The sequence below is a fragment of the Rattus norvegicus genome, chromosome 14 (assembly GCF_021556685.1).
Source record: "Rattus norvegicus strain SHRSP/BbbUtx chromosome 14, alternate assembly SHRSP_T2T, whole genome shotgun sequence".
NCBI classification, from domain to species: domain Eukaryota; kingdom Metazoa; phylum Chordata; class Mammalia; order Rodentia; family Muridae; genus Rattus; species Rattus norvegicus.
Window position 1 is genome coordinate 100,004,702 of NC_141547.1, and position 18,686 is coordinate 100,023,387.

At 42.7% G+C, this 18,686-nt stretch overlaps 1 protein-coding gene across 5 annotated transcripts in view; it reads left to right on the forward strand.

Moving 5' to 3' along the window:
• Positions 1–65: 65 nt before the first annotated feature.
• The window catches only part of Wdpcp (WD repeat containing planar cell polarity effector), a 330,858-nt gene continuing 312,237 nt past the window's right edge, over positions 66–18,686 (forward strand). For 3 of the 5 annotated variants that reach the window (XM_087583532.1, XM_087583534.1, XM_087583535.1), the window contains exon 1: positions 66–445. The gene's annotated coding sequence lies outside the window, so the exon portion shown is untranslated. 5 annotated transcript variants of the gene reach the window in all.

Consider the following 18,686-nt stretch of genomic DNA (forward strand, 5'->3'; position numbering starts at 1 on the left):
ACCCAAAAACCTCTTCTTCCTACGCGCCTCGCGGACTGCAAAGTAGTCCCCGGGGCTGAGCCTCTGTGATTGGAGCACGACTGCGAGCAGAGGGTTGGTGCTTTGGATGAGGCGCCTGCCTGATGTCGCTCACCAATTGGCGGGAGGGGAGGCGTTAACTCGAGGGAGGAGAAACGACCCCTGAGCGACAGCACCCGCCACTCCACCGAGAATCTATCCTCCCCCAAGACTAAACAAGGGAGGCAAAGAGACCTTCCGTTGCAAAAAAAAAAAGCCAGCTCGACCCGGAAACAAAACCTTTTAAAAACGCACTCTCTCAGAGGCGGGAGGAATTGACGCTTGCGGAGGAACCGGCAGCTTCACCGTTGCTAGGCGACAGGGAAGGCTCACCTGAACGCTCTCGGAACCGAGACAGAGTGGAGCTGCGTCCCCACGCCTGAAGCAGGTGAGCTCGGCCGGGAGGGATTTTCTTTTTATCTAGGGGCCAGAGCAGGGCGCGGCACGGTTGTTCGTATCCTGAATCCGTAGTCGGCAGGCGTGGGCGACCTCTCGAGTCCCCTGTTGGGGTCAGGAGTGGATGCCACAGTTTTCTGGAGGGAAGAGTGTCTTGCAGTTTGAGTTCAGTCCAACTTTTCCAAAGTAAAGTCAGAAAGGTTTGTGGAGTGAGCCCCTTCCCTGTAATAGCCGGTGGTGCCGGGATCTAACTTTCTTTGCCTACTGTGAACACTGACACTTTTTGCTCATTCTCTTTTTGGAAACTGGATGAGCTTTACAAACGTCTTGATAAAGTTTTGCCAGACCCGTTATTTCCAGGGGAGATTGGGACACACTGGTTGTTTCAGGCGGAATGTTAGCGGCTAAAACAACTCAAGAGGTTTTCACTGAAAATCAAAGTTGTTAAGGTGAATTTCTGCATTCTCTGTTTTGAGCGGATATTCGAAAAGACGCGAAGCTTCGGAACAGATCAGTGAATATGGTATTGGTCTAACTTCAGAATTTAACGTCACTAGAAAATGGATGCTGGATGGCTTCAGTTTTGTTTTTGTATTTAGTATTTGGAGAAAGAAACATAATGCCTTAGGGTCTATTTTAGTTAGGGCTTCCACTTCTGCGATGAAACGGCCTGACCAAAAGCAGGTTAGGGGCAAAGGATTCATTTGTCTTACACTTCCACATTTTGGCTCATCATTCGAGGAACTCAATACAGGTAGGGACCTGGAGGGCATGAACTGTTGCAGAGACCATGGAGGGGTGCCGCTTACTGGCTTGTCGCTCTTGGCTTGCTCAGTCTGCTTCCTTATAGAACCCAGGACCACCAGCCCAGGGATGGCACCACCCATAATGGGCTGGGCCCTCCCTCTTCAACAGTAATTAAGAAAACACCCCATGGGCTTGTCTACAGGCTGATCTTATGGTGGAAGCATTTTTTTCAGTTGAGGATTCCTCCTAACTTAAGACTGTATTAGCTTGTGTCAGGTTGACATAAAACTGCTGGGTCCAATAGCATTTAGGTTTCAATAGACTGTATCTCACTCGAATGGCTCCTAGAATCACTTTATTCACTTGGTGCCTTCCTTTTGTTCTTGAGCACTAATCTTTTTACGTTGGAATGCTTCCTGTGTCTCTGTCCACACTTAGTTCATTTGTGGGTTGCGTTTCTAAACGTTACCTCAGTGTCAGAGACTCTCTGATTCCAGGGCATGCCTCTGTACGTTCTGTTTCTCCTTGGTTTTCTAGTAGGCATTAGTTCGGTTGCTTTATAGTCTTACCTACTGAGGAACCATGTGTGGATACATCACACTTTTGATAGAGAGAGCACGACTTGCCTCCAGTTTCACTTGATGGCTGAGGGAGAGATTACAGGATTTCGAAGTGAAGAGCCAAGGGCTGGAGCTGATTTAATGCTGACCTGATAAACCTGCCACGGGACCTTAGGATAGCAGTCTTAGGAACCACCGTAGCATGGAACAAAACTTTGTAATTCCTAATGGTAACATGGTGATCTCGTCATTGTTAAAAGATGGGCTCTGTCTTGGAAGCCTCTCATAAGGGGTTAGGCAGCTACGGTGAGGACACAGAGCTGTGTGTGTAGTGCTGTGGTGGGCTGGTTAGTTTTCATTGATTTGACAGAAACTAGAGTCACTCGGAAGGAGAGAATCTCCTGAGTGCTGGGATTAATGGTTACCACTGCTGTAACTTGGGGGAAGAAAGGGTCTTTTTGGCTTATGTGTTCACACTCCATTGTTGTTCATCATTGAAGGAAGTCTGGACAGGCGTGCAAATATGAAAGGTAGTTGAACAAACCAGTGAGCAGCATTTTTTTTTTATGGTCTTTGCTTCAGTTTCTGCCTTGGGTTTCACTAATGAAATACTGTGAAATGGAGGTGTAAGTTGAAGTAAACCTTTCCCCCCCCCAAGTTGCTTTCAGTCAGTGTTTTATCACAACGTTTGGTGGAAGACAGTCATTACCCAGAACAGAAGCGTGTCCTTAGAGTGAGCTCATCTTCAGGGAACCATTTCTTCTACTATTGGATTTCCTGTGACATGCGTAACTTCTGAAATGCGGACTGATCAGGAATGGGCCTTGCAAAGCCAGGAAGCCCGATTCTTTGCCTCAGCCATTGTCTTCTATCTTGAAGAATCCATGTTTACAGTCAGGATGTGTTTATGACTGTTCAGACTCAGATTGTACCAGTAATAGAGGTTGGAGAAAGAGGAGCCTACTAAGGTGTCTATTTTAATACATCCTTAGCTTTCTTTTTTTCTTTTTTAAGATTTATTCATTTATTTTATGCATCAGTACACTGTAGCTATCTCAGACACCCCAGAAGAGGGCATCAGATCTCATTACAGATGGTTGTGAGCCACCATGTGGTTGCTGGGACTTGAACTCAGGACCTCTGGAAGAGCAATCAGTGCTCTCAACCTGAGCCATCTCTCCAGCCCCATCCTTAGCTTTCTTATCTTGCCTGAGCCAAGGCTTCTTACCAGCCAACATCTAGTTCTTCTCACAGTTCTCCATTTTGGATTCTTTTTTGGCTTAAGTCCATCTCTTCTTTTTCTTCTCACGTGTATGTGCTGTGTGTGTGTTTGTGTATGTTTGCATATGTGTGAGTGCACATGTACCTGAAGATACCCTTGTGTGTGTGTGTGTGTGTGTGTGTGTGTGTGTGTGTGAAAGTGTGTGTAAGTAGAGGCCCGAGGAATCTTTAGGAATCTTGAAGTGGAAACTTACGGTTTCTTTGGAAAGTCAGTTGTGTCAGATGGCGTTTTGCTGGGGCAAACACCTGAAAGAGTGCTTTCTTGAAGCAGACATAGGTGAAAGGATGTTTTGCTAAAGCGAGCGTGATGAAAGGATTCTTCACTAACAACACACATGTATTGGTAAGCCTTGCACTGTGTAGCGGGGCTCCATGTGTAGTGACTCCATAAAAAGAAATGCACCAAAACGTCTTCTGGCGGTGTTCTGGCGCCTCTTGCAGCTTTCATGGGCTCAGTTGATTGGCACAGTGGTCTCAGACTCATGTGCTGAGGCAAGACAGGTGCTGTGAGGCAAGACTCACGGAGGAGCCGTGATGTTTGAGGGAGTATAAACAGGACTCAATGGTCTGTGATGAGGGCTTGCATAGCGGGCTTTGCAAGGCTTCTGGGACTTGTGTCTTTGTGACTTGCTGATCTTTGCTTCGTTGAGAGAGGCATGGCAGAGAACTTCTCCTGGTGTCCCTGCTGGTTCTGGTCACTCCCACTGATTTGTGCTGATTCGGCAGGGCCTAGCTGTTTCTGCTGGGTTGTGCACCACTGCTGATTAGTATTTGCTGTCCTTTCGACATTCAGATATTCAGTAAATTACAGGCAGCTTACCATAGGTTGCCTAACATTTGGCTTAAATCCTATAGTTTCTTTCTCATTTGGAGTTGCATTGATTAACATGCTCCAGACATGTTAGGAAAACATTGCAGTAATACTCCAGTGATGTCGTCTTAGGCAATTTGAACCTCTCGTCTCCAGGAATTCCTTTCCTCTGCCCACTGGCCCTGCTTCATCTCTATGTCTTCTGTTTTGTTTTTAGTAACACAGCGTCAGGTGTGGGTTGTGAGGGCCGACTTACAGACGCTGGACACCTTACCAGTGGCTACACTCCTGAGGAAAACGTCTCTCCTTCCAACCATCACTGCATCTAGATTAGGGAGAGTCAGGCTCTTTCACCTCGGATCTCTACTGGCTGACTCTTCAGGTCCTGTCAATCATAGCTCATGTGAGTTCAGCACATGATGGGTGCCTGAAAGGCAGCACCCCCTCCCTTAGCCATGGCATTCTTTCCATCCCTACTTCTGAGCCTTGGTGGGAGGCCAGTTACTTCCCATTAAACAGACCTCTGTTTTCCATGCCATGACAGGCTGTGAGTCTCTAATCGCCACCGAATGCAGCAGAAAGAAGCTTCTTGTCAAAGCAGATAGCAGCACAGGTCCACAGGCATAAACGTACTGATTTCGAAGGCAGGTTGATGGGGACATGATGTCCTTTGTAAACTGGACTAAGGACTGTTAGCACTGATCTTGTTACCTTATTAGTAATCTAGTATGTTGCAATGGAGGAGTGTTAGTCTAGTGGGGTAAATTACACCTTTGCTATTGTAATTGGTCTAGTGGAGTAAATCACTTTTGCTGTTACACGAGGTTTGAGGCTATTTGTGTGCTGTTCCTTCTTGGAAAACAGTCTTCTGGGGTAGCACAGCCTGTTTTCCCAGTTTCATTGTGATTTTTCATGGGCAGGTGGTTTCTGGAGTCTAAGTAAACATTCTCTTTTGTTAGGCAACAGACAACATACATTAAACCATTGTGCTAGATTTGGAGATGTGGTTGACTGTAGAAATATGAAATGCTTCACAAACTTGTGTGGCATCTTTGTGCAAGAGATGTACTGACTGCCCTCTGTGTAGTTTCAGTGCCGGGGCGTGAGCAGCTCAAGTGCATACTTTTTATTTGTCCAGATCAGCATTTTTGAATGTTTAATTCAAATTGCTGAAAATATTTGAAATACCATTGTAACAATATCTAGTAGAAATACTAAAGAAGCACCAAGTTTGAGGTGTTTGATAGGCGATGATGGTTCTTCCTACTTTAGGCATCTTGGGGCTCACAAGATCTTGTATAGTATAAAATTATTTCTCTACATATTGATTTTATTTGTAGCATATCCGAGATTGGCATACATTTTAGTGTTTTTTTTTAAACTCAAAATCAAACTTTTAAGCCTTTACTTTGTTCTGTTTTCTTATTGTTTGAGACAAGATCTAAAACTAGTCTAGGCTGGACTAGAATTCACTATATAGTTCAGGATGGACTCGAACACACAGCAGTCTTCTTCCCACAGCCTCTTGAGTTTAGAGGTACAGGTGTCAGACACTGTACTCAGCTGGCACTGTTACAATCTGATTTCCTCTTAGCAAAAGTAGCTGAGTGATAGTTAGACAGTAGTGGGAAGAAACTCTTGCCGTTAGCTTCATCTAGCTGCATTTTTTTACAGATTTGTTTTTTGCTACCACAGCCACGTAATTAATAATAGCTGTGTTAGGTAGTAGAGTATGAGGAAAAAAAGAACCATTAAAAGAAAAGTTAACATTTGTGAGATAAATCAGAAACCTATTATTATCAATATTTTTAAGTGAGTGTATAGGACTAAACACCAACTTATCTAAAGAAAAGTCATATCCTTTTTAAACATAAGAATAATGCGGTTAATCTTGGGAATTATTAGGTTTAGGTGACATGAAGGACATTTTTTAAAGTAGGAAACCTTTCTAAAATGAATGTGTAGCATTTTGAAAACGATGATCACATTCAGTTCAGAATGTCTCAAGCATGGTTAAGCCTCAGATTAACCGTAGTAAAGGTGACTTCCCACAAAACCCAACTTATTATTTCTTACCAAATATTGTCTTTAGTTACATTTCAAATGGTATCCCTTTCCCAGTTTCCCCTCCGGAAACCCCCTATTCTATCCCCCTCCCCTGTTTCAATGAGGGTGATCCCCCACCTACCCTCCTACATACTCCCTCCTGCCTCCTGGCCCTGACATTCCTCTACACTGGGGCATCCAGCCTTCACAGGACCAAGGGCCTCTCTTCCCATCGATGCCTGACAGTGCCATCCTCTGCTACACATGCTGCTGCAGCCCTGGGTCGCTCCATGTGTACTCTTTGGTTGGTGATTTAGTCCCTGGGAGCTCTGGGGCCGGGGGGAGGCGTCTGGTTGGTTGATACTGTTGTTCTTCCTATGGGGTTGCAAACCCCTTTGGCTTCTTCAGTCCTTTCTCTAATTCTTCTATTGGGGACCCCATGCTGAGTCCAGTGGTTGACTGCAAGCATCCACCTCTGTATTTGTCAGGCTCTGGCAGAGCCTCTAAGCTATACTAGGCTCCTGTCAGCAAGCACCTCTTGGCATCAGCAATAGTGTCTGAAAACCCAACTTATAATTGAAGTTAAATTAAACCAGGTTGAGAACTACTTTAGCACTATTTCATATATGCACAGTTTAGATGCATCCCATAGCAAGCATGCACTGATGCACACACCTACATACACTCTTGTGTTTGCATGTCCTGCTTGTGTAGACTGTATTGTCTTTTGTGTCCTTCCAGCCTTACTGTAGTGACATGAGTTTTGACCGGTACTTTCAGGAGCAGTCAAGTACAAGATATTTAATAGTATCAAATTTTAGTCATTTGATCTCCACATAATCAAGGTGCTGTGAGTGGAGGAAAGGAGAACTGAGGAGAGTTAGTTGTTAGGGCGTTCTTACATGGACATTTACTGCACTGTGCGTGTGTGTGCACAGACACATGCATCGTGCAGGTGTGTCACAAAATGCACGTGGAGCTCAGAGGACAGTTTGTGGGAGGGAGTTAGTTTTACCTCCTTCCACCATGTAGGTCTCGGGGATTCAGCTGAGACCTTGAGCTGTCAGTCTTTGGGGCAGGTGCTTTTTACTCACCTTTAAAAATATTTGGGTGAAACGAGAGAAACAATCTACCAGGATTCTTTTTGATAACTACATTTTCCTGGGCATATCACCTAGCTAATTTTGGGATTTTTTAAAAAATTTAATTAAAAGTGAAAATTAGTTTTTATTCTACTTAGCCATGTGACCTTGAACATGCTACTTGGTCTCTGTAAGCCTTAGTTTGCACGTGGTATGACAACACATGATGGCAATAAAGTCTGGAAGCAGATGGAGCAATTGTCCTTCCATAGATACCCATTTAAATCAAGTGATGTAGATGGTACTCACAGGCCTCGTTCTAAGTATAGAACTCTGAAAATAATTCATATATTCAGAACAAATACATAAGACTGGCTTTTATCTCAGCATGCAGGAGGATGACTGAGGCAGAGGCCAGCCAGGACTACATAGTGATACCCTGTCTCAAATAAAACAAAAGTATATGGGAATGGATTACAGAATATACATTCATATGATAATATTAAAAATGAATGAAAAATTGCACTATGTACTATCCCATCCTTATAAAAACAATCGTATGAACGCTGTGGTTTGCAGCACTGCACACTGGTATGCTGGAGACTGGTTGCCAGTGTAAGCAAGTGTTCCTGACTTCTTTAAGAGATGGAGCCTGGGGTAGTACTTACGCTCTAAGGCCACTGCCTTCAGAGGAAATAGAGCCTCTCTTCCAGGAGGGAGGCAGGTCTCTCGGGCTGGGTTAGTTACTGTGGTATCGGTGAGTCGTGCACCAACCACACCAGAGGGTTTGGCTTTTACTGCATACACTTGGGCTGCAGTCCCCAAAGAAACAGTCTTCAATGTTAGCACCTTGGATGCCCTAAAAGACCATAATCCTTAGATTCTGAAATCCGAGTATAAGTCTGCAAAAAAAGAACTTTAAGACTTATATTTTAGGAGAATTGTTCAAGAGACATAAAAATACAACAAAACCTTTCACAGGCCATGTTTTACAATTGGAACCCAAATGTTTTCACAAGCATAAACTCCCAGGTATTCTAAAATCAGTCAAGTGGATATGACACTGGTAAGCAGAGAAGTTACATTTATAAATAGGTCAAAAGATGAAGTGTAAAAATGTACACCACCTTGGTGGGTAATTGTACCCAGATCAATAAAGCAGTCATCTGAGATGAAGGCATTTGATAAAATCATTGAGAAAAACAGTGACAGGGACTGTTGAGGTGGTCCAGCAGGTGAAGACACTTGCTGTGTGGGCCCCGTGACCCGAGTTTGATCTCTGTGTTATCACTCTGGAAGGAGAGAACCGACTCTGAAAGGTTATCCTCTAACTCCCTCATGTGTATTGATGCATTGCACACACAGAGCTCTCTTCTCTCTCAGAACACATCACCACCACATCTACAGCCCCTAAAGAACCAACACCTCGACCAAGGTCACCTTCGCAATGCAGATGCAGCAAGGAAATGGTCGCCTCATTCATCTGAGATGTCGCAGCCACTCATGAGTCTTGCACTCTCTCTTGGAACTAGATTTGTAAAACCTGCATTGGGTGGTGTCTTAGTTAAGGTTTCATTGCTGTGAAGAGACATCGTGACCACACAACTCTTATAAAGGACAATATTTAATTGGGGCTGTATTACAGTGTCAGAGGTTCAGTCCATTGCCAGGGTGGGAACATGGCAGTGTAAGGTGCTGGGGATGATAGAGCTGAGAGTCTAAGTCTTGATCTGCAGTCAGCAAGGAGAGACTGTTCTACCCGGGGCGTAGAGTGCGCATCTGAAACTTCAGAGGCTGCCCCCACTGTGACACACATCCTGATAGTGCTACTCCCTATTACCAAGCATTCTAACACACGATTCTATCAGGACCATACCTATCCAGACCACCACAGAGAAGTTAGAACTCTTTTTTTTTTAAATTTTTTTATTGGCTATTTTGTTTAATTACATTTCTTTTTTTCCCCAATCGATAAGATATAATTGCTCACCTAAACATACAAAGCCCAGTATCATCCATCCATCCCTTAAGAACATTAACAACAACCTGTAAATACACAGAGTGGAATATTACATTTCAAATGTTATTCTCCTTTCTGGTTTCCCCTCCGAAACCCCCCATTCCACCCCCTGCCTCCATGAGGGTGCTCTCCCATCCCCCCACCCACTCCCACTCTACCACACTAGTGTTTCCCTATGCTGGGAACATAGTACCCAGGGCTTTCCCTCCTCTTGATGCCAGACATGGCCATCCTCTGCTACATATGTAGCTGGAGCCATGGGTCTGTCCGTGTGTACTCTTTGGTTGGTGGTTTAGTCCCTGGGAGCTCTGGGCAGGGGAGGGGTCTGGTTGGTTGATGTTGTTCTTCCTATGGGATTGCAAACCCCTTCAGTTCCTTCAGTCCTTCCCCTAACTCCTCCACTGGGGTTCATGAGAACCCTCAGTCCGATGGTTGGTCGGAAGCATCCATCTGTATCTGTAAGGCTCTGACAGAGCCTCTCAGGAGACATCCACATCAGGCTCCTGTCAGCAAGCACTTCTCAGCATCAGTAAGTGTCTGGATTTGGTGGCTGCATATGGGATGGATCCCCCTGTGGGGCAGTCCCTGGATGGCCTTTCCTTCAGTCTCTGCTCTACTCTTTGACCCTGTATTTTCCTTTAGACAGGAGCAATTCTGGGTTAAAAATTTGTTGGGGCTGGGGATTTAGCTCAGTGGTAGAGCGCTTACCTAGGAAGCGCAAGGCCCTGGGTTCAGTCCCCAGCTCCAAAAAAAAAGAACCAAAAAAAAAAATTGTGAAGGGTAGGTGGCCCTATCCCCCAACTGGGGGCCTTGCCTAACCTCTGGATATGATCTCGACAGGTTCTCCCTTCCCTTTGTGGGGTATTTCAGCTGATGTCATCCCTGTGGGGTCCTGGAAGCCTCTTGCTTTCCAGTCATCTGGGAATCTGTGGTGGCTACCCCAGTTCCCCATCCCCCATTGCTACACACCTCTGTTCAGTTTCCTGAACATCTTGCCTCTCTCCTCCCACACCTAATACTGCCCCCCTTCCCCACCTTCCTCCCAAGTCTCTCCCACCCTCAAACGCCCATGATTATTTGGTTCCCCTTCTAAGTAGGACTGAAGCATCCATACTTTGGTCTTCTTCTTCTTCTTTTTTTTTTTCCTTTTTCTTTTTTTCAGACCTGGGGACCGAACCCAGGGCCTTGCGCTGCTCTACCACTGAGCTAAATCCCCAACCCCGGTCTTCTTCTTGATCTACATATGGTCTATAAGTTGCATCATGGGCATTCCAAGCTTTTTTCACTTATCAGTGAGTGCATACCATGTGTGTTCTTTTGTGACTGTGTTACCTCACTTAGGATGATAGTTTCTAGTTCTGTCCATTTGCCTGTGAATTTCATGAAGTCTCTTTTTAATGGCTGAGTAGTACCACATTATGTAAATGTACCACATTTTCTGTATCCATTCCTCTGTTGAAAGACATCTGTGTTCTTTCCAGCTTCCGGCTATTATAAATAAGGCTGCTATGAACACAGTGGAGCATGTGTCTTTGTTATATGTTGGAGCATCTTTTAGGTATATGCCCAGGAATGGTATTTCTGAGTCTTTAGGTAGGTCTATTTCCAATTTTCTGAGGAACCTCCAGACTGATTTCCAGAGTGGTTGTACCAGATTGCAATCCCACCAGCAATGGAGGAGTGTTCCTCTTTCTCCACATCCTCACCAGCATCTGCTGTCACCTGAATTTTTTGATCTTAGCTATTCTGACTGGCGTGAGGTGGAATCTCAGGGTTGTTTTGATTTGCATTTCCCTTATGACTAAAGATGGTGAACATTTCTTTAGGTGCTCCTCAGCCATTCAAGTTTCCTCAATTGAGAACTCTTTGTTTGGCTTTGTACTCCATGTTTTTTTTAAATAAGGTTATTTGATTCTCTGAAGTCTAACTTCTTGAGTTCTTTGTATATATTGGATATTAGCCCTTTATCGGATGTAGGGTTTGTGGAGATCTTTTCCCAACCTGGTTGGATTGCCATTTTGTCCTAATGGCAGTGTCCTTTGCCTTACAGAAGATTTGCAGTTTTATGCATTTGTTGATTCTTGATCTTAAAGCATAAGCCATTGGTGTTCTGTTCAGGAAAATTTCCCCTGTTCCCATGTGTTCCAGGCTGTTCCCCACTTTGTCTTCTATTAGTTTGAGTGTATCTGGTTTGATGTGGAGGTTCTTGAACCACTTGGACTTGAACTTTGTACAGGGTGATAAGAATGGATGGATTTGCATTCTTCTACATGCTGACCTCCAGTACCACTTACAGCACCATTTGCTGAAAATGCTGTTCTTTTCCCACTGGATGGTTTTAGCTCCTTTGTCAAAATCAAGTGACCATAGGTGTGTGAGAGCATTTCTGGGTCTTCAATTCTGTTCCACTGATCTATCTGCCTATCTCAGTATCAATACCATACAGTTTTTTCTTTAAATAACTATTGCTCTGCAGTACAGCTTGTGGTTAGAGATGGTGATTTCCTCAGAAATTCTTTTCTTGTTGAGAATCATTTTTGATATCTTGGGGATTTTTTGTTATTCCGAATGAATTTGCAAATTTCTCTTTACAACCACTCTGGAAATCAGTCTGGTGGTTCCTCAGAAAATTGGACAAGTACTACATGAGGACCCAGCTATACCACTCCTAGGCATATGCCCAAAAGATGCTCCAACATATAAAAAGAACACACATGGTATGCACTCACTGGTAAGTGGTATTAGTCCAAAAGCTCAGAATACCCAAGATACAATCCACAGACCACATGAAGCTCAAGAAGGAGGAAGACCAAAGTGTGGATGCTTCAGACCTTCTTAGAAGGGGAACAAAATACCCCTAGAAGGAAATAAGGAGACAAAGTTTGGAGCAGAGACTGAAGGAAAGGCCATCCAGAAACTGCCCCACCTGGGGATCCATCCATACGTATAGTCATCAAACCCAGACAGTATTTCAGATGACAAAAAGTGCATGCGGACAGGAACCTGATATAGCTGTCTCCTGAGAGGCTCTACCAGAGCCTGTCAAATACAGAGGAGGAGTTGGGGAAAGGACCGAAGGAGCTGAAGGAGTTTGCAACCCCATAGGAAGAACAACAATATCAACCAACTTGAACCCCAGAGCTCCCAGGGACTAAACCACCAACCAAAGAGTATACATGGAGAGATCCATGACTGTATCAGCACATGTAGCAGAGGATGACCTTGTTGGGCTCCAATGGCCTCCCTTAGTCTTGTGAAGGCTCAATGCTTCAGTGTAGGGGAAAGCCATGGCAGGAGGCGGGAGGGAGTGGGTGAGTAGGTGAGGTAACTCCCTCATAGAAGCAGGAGGGACTGGGATGGGATAGGGGGTTTCCAGAGGGTCAACCAAGAAAGGGGGTTAACATTTGAAATGTAAATAAAGAGAATATCCAATAAAAGAAAAGAAAAAAAAAACAAAAACAAAAAAAGTACCTAACCTCGGGTATTTGGTTATACCAAAACAGTAGACTAAGATGTAGTGATTATTGTTATTCAAGATTTGGTATACATATATTTTGTAAACTAATAAGGATGATCAGAAAATTAATTCACAATTCAGGATGTTGGCTGTTGAGAGGAAAAAGTTGTTGGGATCTTTAAAATATTGTTCATCTCTTTCTTTATGGTATACTGAATATGAGAATAATTTCAAAAACATATATTTACTTTTTTTTTTATTAACTTGAGTATTTCTTATTTACATTTCGAATGTTATTCCCTTTCCCGGTTTCCCGGCCAACATCCCCCCTCCCCTTTCTTATTGTTGTTCCCCTCCCCCTCCTCCCCTCATTGCCGCCCTCCCCCCAACAGTCTAGTTCACTGGGGGTTCAGTCTTAGCAGGACCCAGGGCTTCCCCTTCCACTGGTGCTCTTACTAGGATATTCACTGCTATCTATGAGGTCAGAGTCCAGGGTCAGTCCATGTATAGTCTTTAGGTAGTGGCTTAGTCCCTGGAAGCTCTGGTTGCTTGGCATTGTTGTACATATGGGGTCTCGAGCCCCTTCAAGCTCTTCCAGTTCTTTCTCTGATTCCTTCAACGGGGGTCCTATTCTCAGTTCAGTGGTTTGCTGCTGGCATTCGCCTCTGTATTTGCTGTATTCTGGCTGTGTCTCTCAGGAGAGATCTACATCCAGCTCCTGTCGGCCTGCACTTCTTTGCTTTATCCATCTTGTCTAATTGGGTGGCTGTATATGTATGGGCCACATGTGGGGCAGGCTCTAAATGGGTGTTCCTTCTGTGTCTGTTTTAATCTTTGCCTCTCTATTCCCTGCCAAGGGTATTCTTGTTCCCCCTTTTAAAGAAGGAGTGAAGCATTCACATTTTGATCATCCGTCTTGAGTTTCATGTGTTCTATGAATCTAGGGTAATTCAAGCATTTGGGCTAATAGCCACATATCAATGAGTGCATACCATGTGTGTTTTTCTGTGATTGGGTTACCTCACTCAGGATGATATTTTCCAGTTCCAACCATTTGTCTATGAATTTCATAAAGTCATTGTTTTTGATAGCTGAGTAATATTCCATTGTGTAGATGTACCACATTTTCTGTATCCATTCCTCTGTTGAAGGGCATCTGGGTTCTTTCCAGCTTCTGGCTATTATAAATAAGGCTGCAATGAATATAGTGGAGCACGTGTCTTTTTTATATGTTGGGGCATCTTTTGGGTATATGCCCAAGAGAGGTATAGCTGGATCCTCAGGTAGTTCAATGTCCAATTTTCTGAGGAACCTCCAGACTGATTTCCAGAATGGTTTTACCAGTCTGCAATCCCACCAACAATGGAGGAGTGTTCCTCTTTCTCCACATCCTTGCCAGCATTTGTTGTCACCTGAGTTTTTGATCTTAGCCATTCTCACTGCTGTGAGGTGAAATCTCAGGGTTGTTTTGATTTGTATTTCCCTTATGACTAAAGATGTTGAACATTTCTTTAGGTGTTTCTCAGCCATTCGGCATTCCTCAGCTGTGAATTCTTTGTTTAGTTCTGAACCCCATTTTTTTTTTGGTTCTTTTTTTCGGAGCTGGGGACCGAACCCAGGGCCTTGCGCTTCCTAGGTAAGCGCTCTACCACTGAGCTAAATCCCCAGCCCCTGAACCCCATTTTTTAATAGGGTTATTTGTCTCCCTGCGGTCTAACTTCTTGAGTTCTTTGTATATTTTGGATATAAGGCCTCTATCAGATGTAGGATTGGTAAAGATCTTTTCCCAATCTGTTGGTTGCCGTTTTGTCCTAACCACAGTGTCCTTTGCCTTACAGAAGCTTTGCAGTTTTATGAGATCCCATTTGTCAATTCTTGCTTGATCTTAGAGCATAAGCCATTGGTGTTTTGTTCAGGAAATTTTTTCCAGTGCCCATGTGTTCGAGATGCTGCCCTAGTTTTTCTTCTATTAGTTTGAGTGTATCTGGTTTGATGTGGAGGTCCTTGATCCACTTGGACTTAAGCTTTGTACAGGGTGATAAGCATGGATCGATCTGCATTCTTCTACATGTTGACCTCCAGTTGAACCAGCACCATTTGCTGAAAATGCTATCTTTTTTCCATTGGATGGTTTTGGCTCCTTTGTCAAAAATCAAGTGCCCATAGGTGTGTGGGTTCATTTCTGGGTCTACAATTCTGTTCCATTGGTCTATCTGTCTGTCTCTGTACCAATACCATGCAGTTTTTATCACTATTGCTCTGTAATACTGCTTGAGTTCAGGGATAGTGATTCCCCCTGAAGTCCTTTTATTGTTGAGGATAGTTTTAGCTATCCTGGGTTTTTTGTTATTCCAGATGAATTTGCAAGTTGTTCTGTCTAACTCTTTGAAGAATTGGATTGGTAGTTTGATGGGGATTGCATTGAATCTGTAGATTGCTTTTGGTAAAATGGCCATTTTTACTATATTAATCCTGCCAATCCATGAGCATGGGAGATCTTTCCATCTTCTGAGGTCTTCTTCAATTTCTTTCTTCAGAGTCTTGAAGTTCTTATTGTACAGATCTTTTACTTGCTTGGTTAAAGTCACACTGAGGTACTTTATATTGTTTGGGTCTATTAGGAAGGGTGTCGTTTCCCTAATTTCTTTCTCGGCTTGTTTCTCTTTTGTGTAGAGGAAGGCTACTGATTTATTTGAGTTATTTTTATAACCAGCCACTTTGCTGAAGTTGTTTATCAGCTTTAGTAGTTCTCTGGTGGAACTTTTGGGATCACTTAAATATACTATCATATCATCTGCAAATAGTGATATTTTGACTTCTTCTTTTCCGATCTGTATCCCCTTGATTTCCTTTTGTTGTCTGATTGCTCTGGCTAGAACTTCAAGAACTATATTGAATAAGTAGGGAGAGAGTGGGCAGCCTTTTTTAGTCCCTGATTTTAGTGGGATTGCTTCAAGTTTCTCTCCATTTAGTTTAATGTTAGCAACTGGTTTGCTGTATATGACTTTTACTATGTTTAGGTATGGGCCTTGAATTCCTATTCTTTCCAGGACTTTTATCATGAAGGGGTGTTGAATTTTGTCAAATGCTTTCTCGGCATCTAATGAAATGATCATGTGGTTTTGTTCTTTCAGTTTGTTTATATAATGGATCACGTTGATGGTTTTCCGTATATTAAACCATCCCTGCATGCCTAGGATGAAGCCTACTTGATCATGGTGGATGATTGTTTTGATGTGCTCTTGGGTTCGGTTTGCCAGAATTTTATTGAGTATTTTTGAGTCGATATTCATAAGGGAAATTGGTCTGAAGTTCTCTTTCTTTGTTGGGTCTTTGTGTGGTTTAGGTGTAAGAGTAATTGTGGCTTCATAGAAGGAATTCGGTAGTGCTCCATCCGTTTCAATTTTGTGGAATAGTTTGGATAATATTGGTACGAGATCTTCTATGAAGGTCTGATAGAATTCTGCACTAAACCCGTCTGGACCTGGGCTCTTTTTGGTTGGGAAACCTTTAATGACTGCTTCTATTTCCTTAGGAGTTATGGGGTTGTTTAACTGGTTTATCTGTTCCTGAGTTAACTTCGGTACCTGGTATCTGTCTAGGAAATTTTCACTTTCCTGCAGATTTTCAAGTTTTGTTGAATATAGTAAGATCTGATGATTTTTTGAGTGTTTGGAAACACTCTCTGTGTCCTCTCCTTAGTCTGGCTAAGGGTTTATCTATCTTGTTGATTTTCTCAAAGAACCAACTTTTGGTTCTGTTGATTCTTTCTATGGTCCTTTTTGTTTCTACTTGGCTGATTTCAGCTCTGAGTTTGATTATTTCCCGTCTTCTACTCCTCCTGGGTGTATTTGCTTCTTTTTGTTCTAGAGCTTTTAGGTGTGCTGTCAAGCTGCTGACATAAGCTCTCTCTTGTTTCTTTCTGCAGGCACTCAGAGCTATGAGTTTTCCTCTTAGCACAGCTTTCATTGTGTCCCATAAGTTTGGGTATGTTGTACCTTCATTTTCATTAAATTCTAAGAAGTCTTTAATTTCTTTCTTTATTTCTTCCTTGACCAGGTTATCGTTGAGTAGAGCATTGTTCAACTTCCACGTATATGTGGGCGTTCTTCCCTTATTGTTATTGAAGACCAGCTTTAGGCCGTGGTGGTCTGATAGCACGCATGGGATTATTTCTATCTTTCTGTACCTGTTGAGGCCCGTTTTTTGACCAATTATATGGTCAAATTTGGAGAAAGTACCATGAGGAGCTGAGAAGAATGTATATCCTTTTGTTTTAGGATAGAATGTTCTATAAATATCTGTTAAGTCCATTTGGTTCATGACTTCTCTTAGTCTGTCTACGTCTCTGTTTAATTTCTGTTTCCATGATCTGTCCATTGATGAGAGTGGGGCGTTGAAATCTCCTACTATTATTGTGTGAGGTGCAATGTGTGTTTTGAGCTTTAGTAAGGTTTCTTTTACGTATGTAGGTGCCCTTGTATTTGGGGCATAGATATTTAGGATTGAGAGTTCATCTTGGTGGATTTTTCCTTTGATGAATATGAAGTGTCCTTCCTTATCTTTTTTGATGACTTTTAGTTGGAAATTGATTTTATTTGATATTAGAATGGCTACTCCAGCTTGCTTCTTCTGACCATTTGCTTGGAAAGTTGTTTTCCAGCCTTTCACTCTGAGGTAGTGTCTGTCTTTGTCTCTGAGGTGTGTTTCCTGTAGGCAGCAGAATGCAGGGTCCTCGTTGCGTATCCAGTTTGTTAATCTCTGTCTTCTTATTGGGGAGTTGAGACCATTGATGTTGAGAGATATTAAGGAATAGTGATTATTGCTTCCTGTTATATTCATATTTGGATGTGAGGTTATGATTGTGTGCTTTTCTTCTCTTTGTTTTGTTGCAAAGACGATTAGTTTCTTGCTTTTTCTAGGGTGTAGCTTGCCTCCTTATGTTGGGCTTTACCATTTATTATCCTTTGTAGTGCTGGATTTGTAGAAAGATATTGTGTAAATTTGGTTTTGTCATGGAATATCTTGGTTTCTCCATCTATGTTAATTGAGAGTTTTGCAGGATACAGTAACCTGGGCTAGCATTTGTGTTCTCTTAGGGTCTGTATGACATCTGTCTAGGATCTTCTGGCTTTCATAGTCTCTGGCGAAAAGTCTGGTGTGATTCTGATAGGTCTGCCTTTATATGTTACTTGACCTTTTTCCCTTACTGCTTTTAATATTCTTTCTTTATTTTGTGCATTTGGTGTTTTGACTATTATGTGTCGGGAGGTGTTTCTTTTCTGGTCCAATCTATTTGGAGTTCTGTAGGCTTCTTGTATGCCTATGGGTATCTCTTTTTTTAGGTTAGGGAAGTTTTCTTCTATGATTTTGTTGAAGATATTTACTGGTCCTTTGAGCTGGGAGTCTTCACTCTCTTCTATACCTATTATCCTTAGGTTTGATCTTCTCATTGAGTCCTGGATTTCTTGTATGTTTTGGACCAGTAGCTTTTTCCGCTTTACATTATCTTTGACTGTTGAGTCGATGATTTCTATGGAATCTTCTGCTTCTGAGATTCTCTTTTCTATCTCTTGTATTCTGTTGGTGATGCTTGTATCTATGGCTCCTTGTCTCTTCCTTTGGTTTTCTATATCCAGGGTTGTTTCCATGTGTTCTTTCTTGATTGCTTCTATTTCCATTTTTAAGTCCTTCAATTGTTTGATTGTGTTTTCCTGGAATTCTTTCAGGGATTTTTGTGATTCCTCTCTATAGGCTTCTACTTGTTTATTTATGTTTTCCTGGAATTCTTTCAGGGATTTTTGTGATTCCTCTCTGTAGGCTTCTACTTGTTTATTTATGTATATATTTACTTTTAAAGATTTATGTTACTATGAATTATGCATATGTATATGTATCTTATGTATGGGTATATGATTTTTTCCTGGGCCTCATGGGGATGTCCTATTCTGTCAGAACTTAGCTGAATCCTTAAGGAGAGCCCCCAGGAGGTCATAGCTCACTCTGTATGCCTACTCCAGAGACAACAACCTTGTTCTCCCAGCCTTGGAGTTCTGTGTGCCAGCTCTGATTGCTGGGCTGCTCCTGCTTTTCCTCTTTACCTAACCTCTCTTGATCTACCAACTGTAGCTTGGTTATTATTTACTTGTCTGCTAATACCCACTTATAATTAAATAGACACCATGTTTATCTCTCAGGGTTTGAGTTGCCTTACTCAAGGTGATTTTTT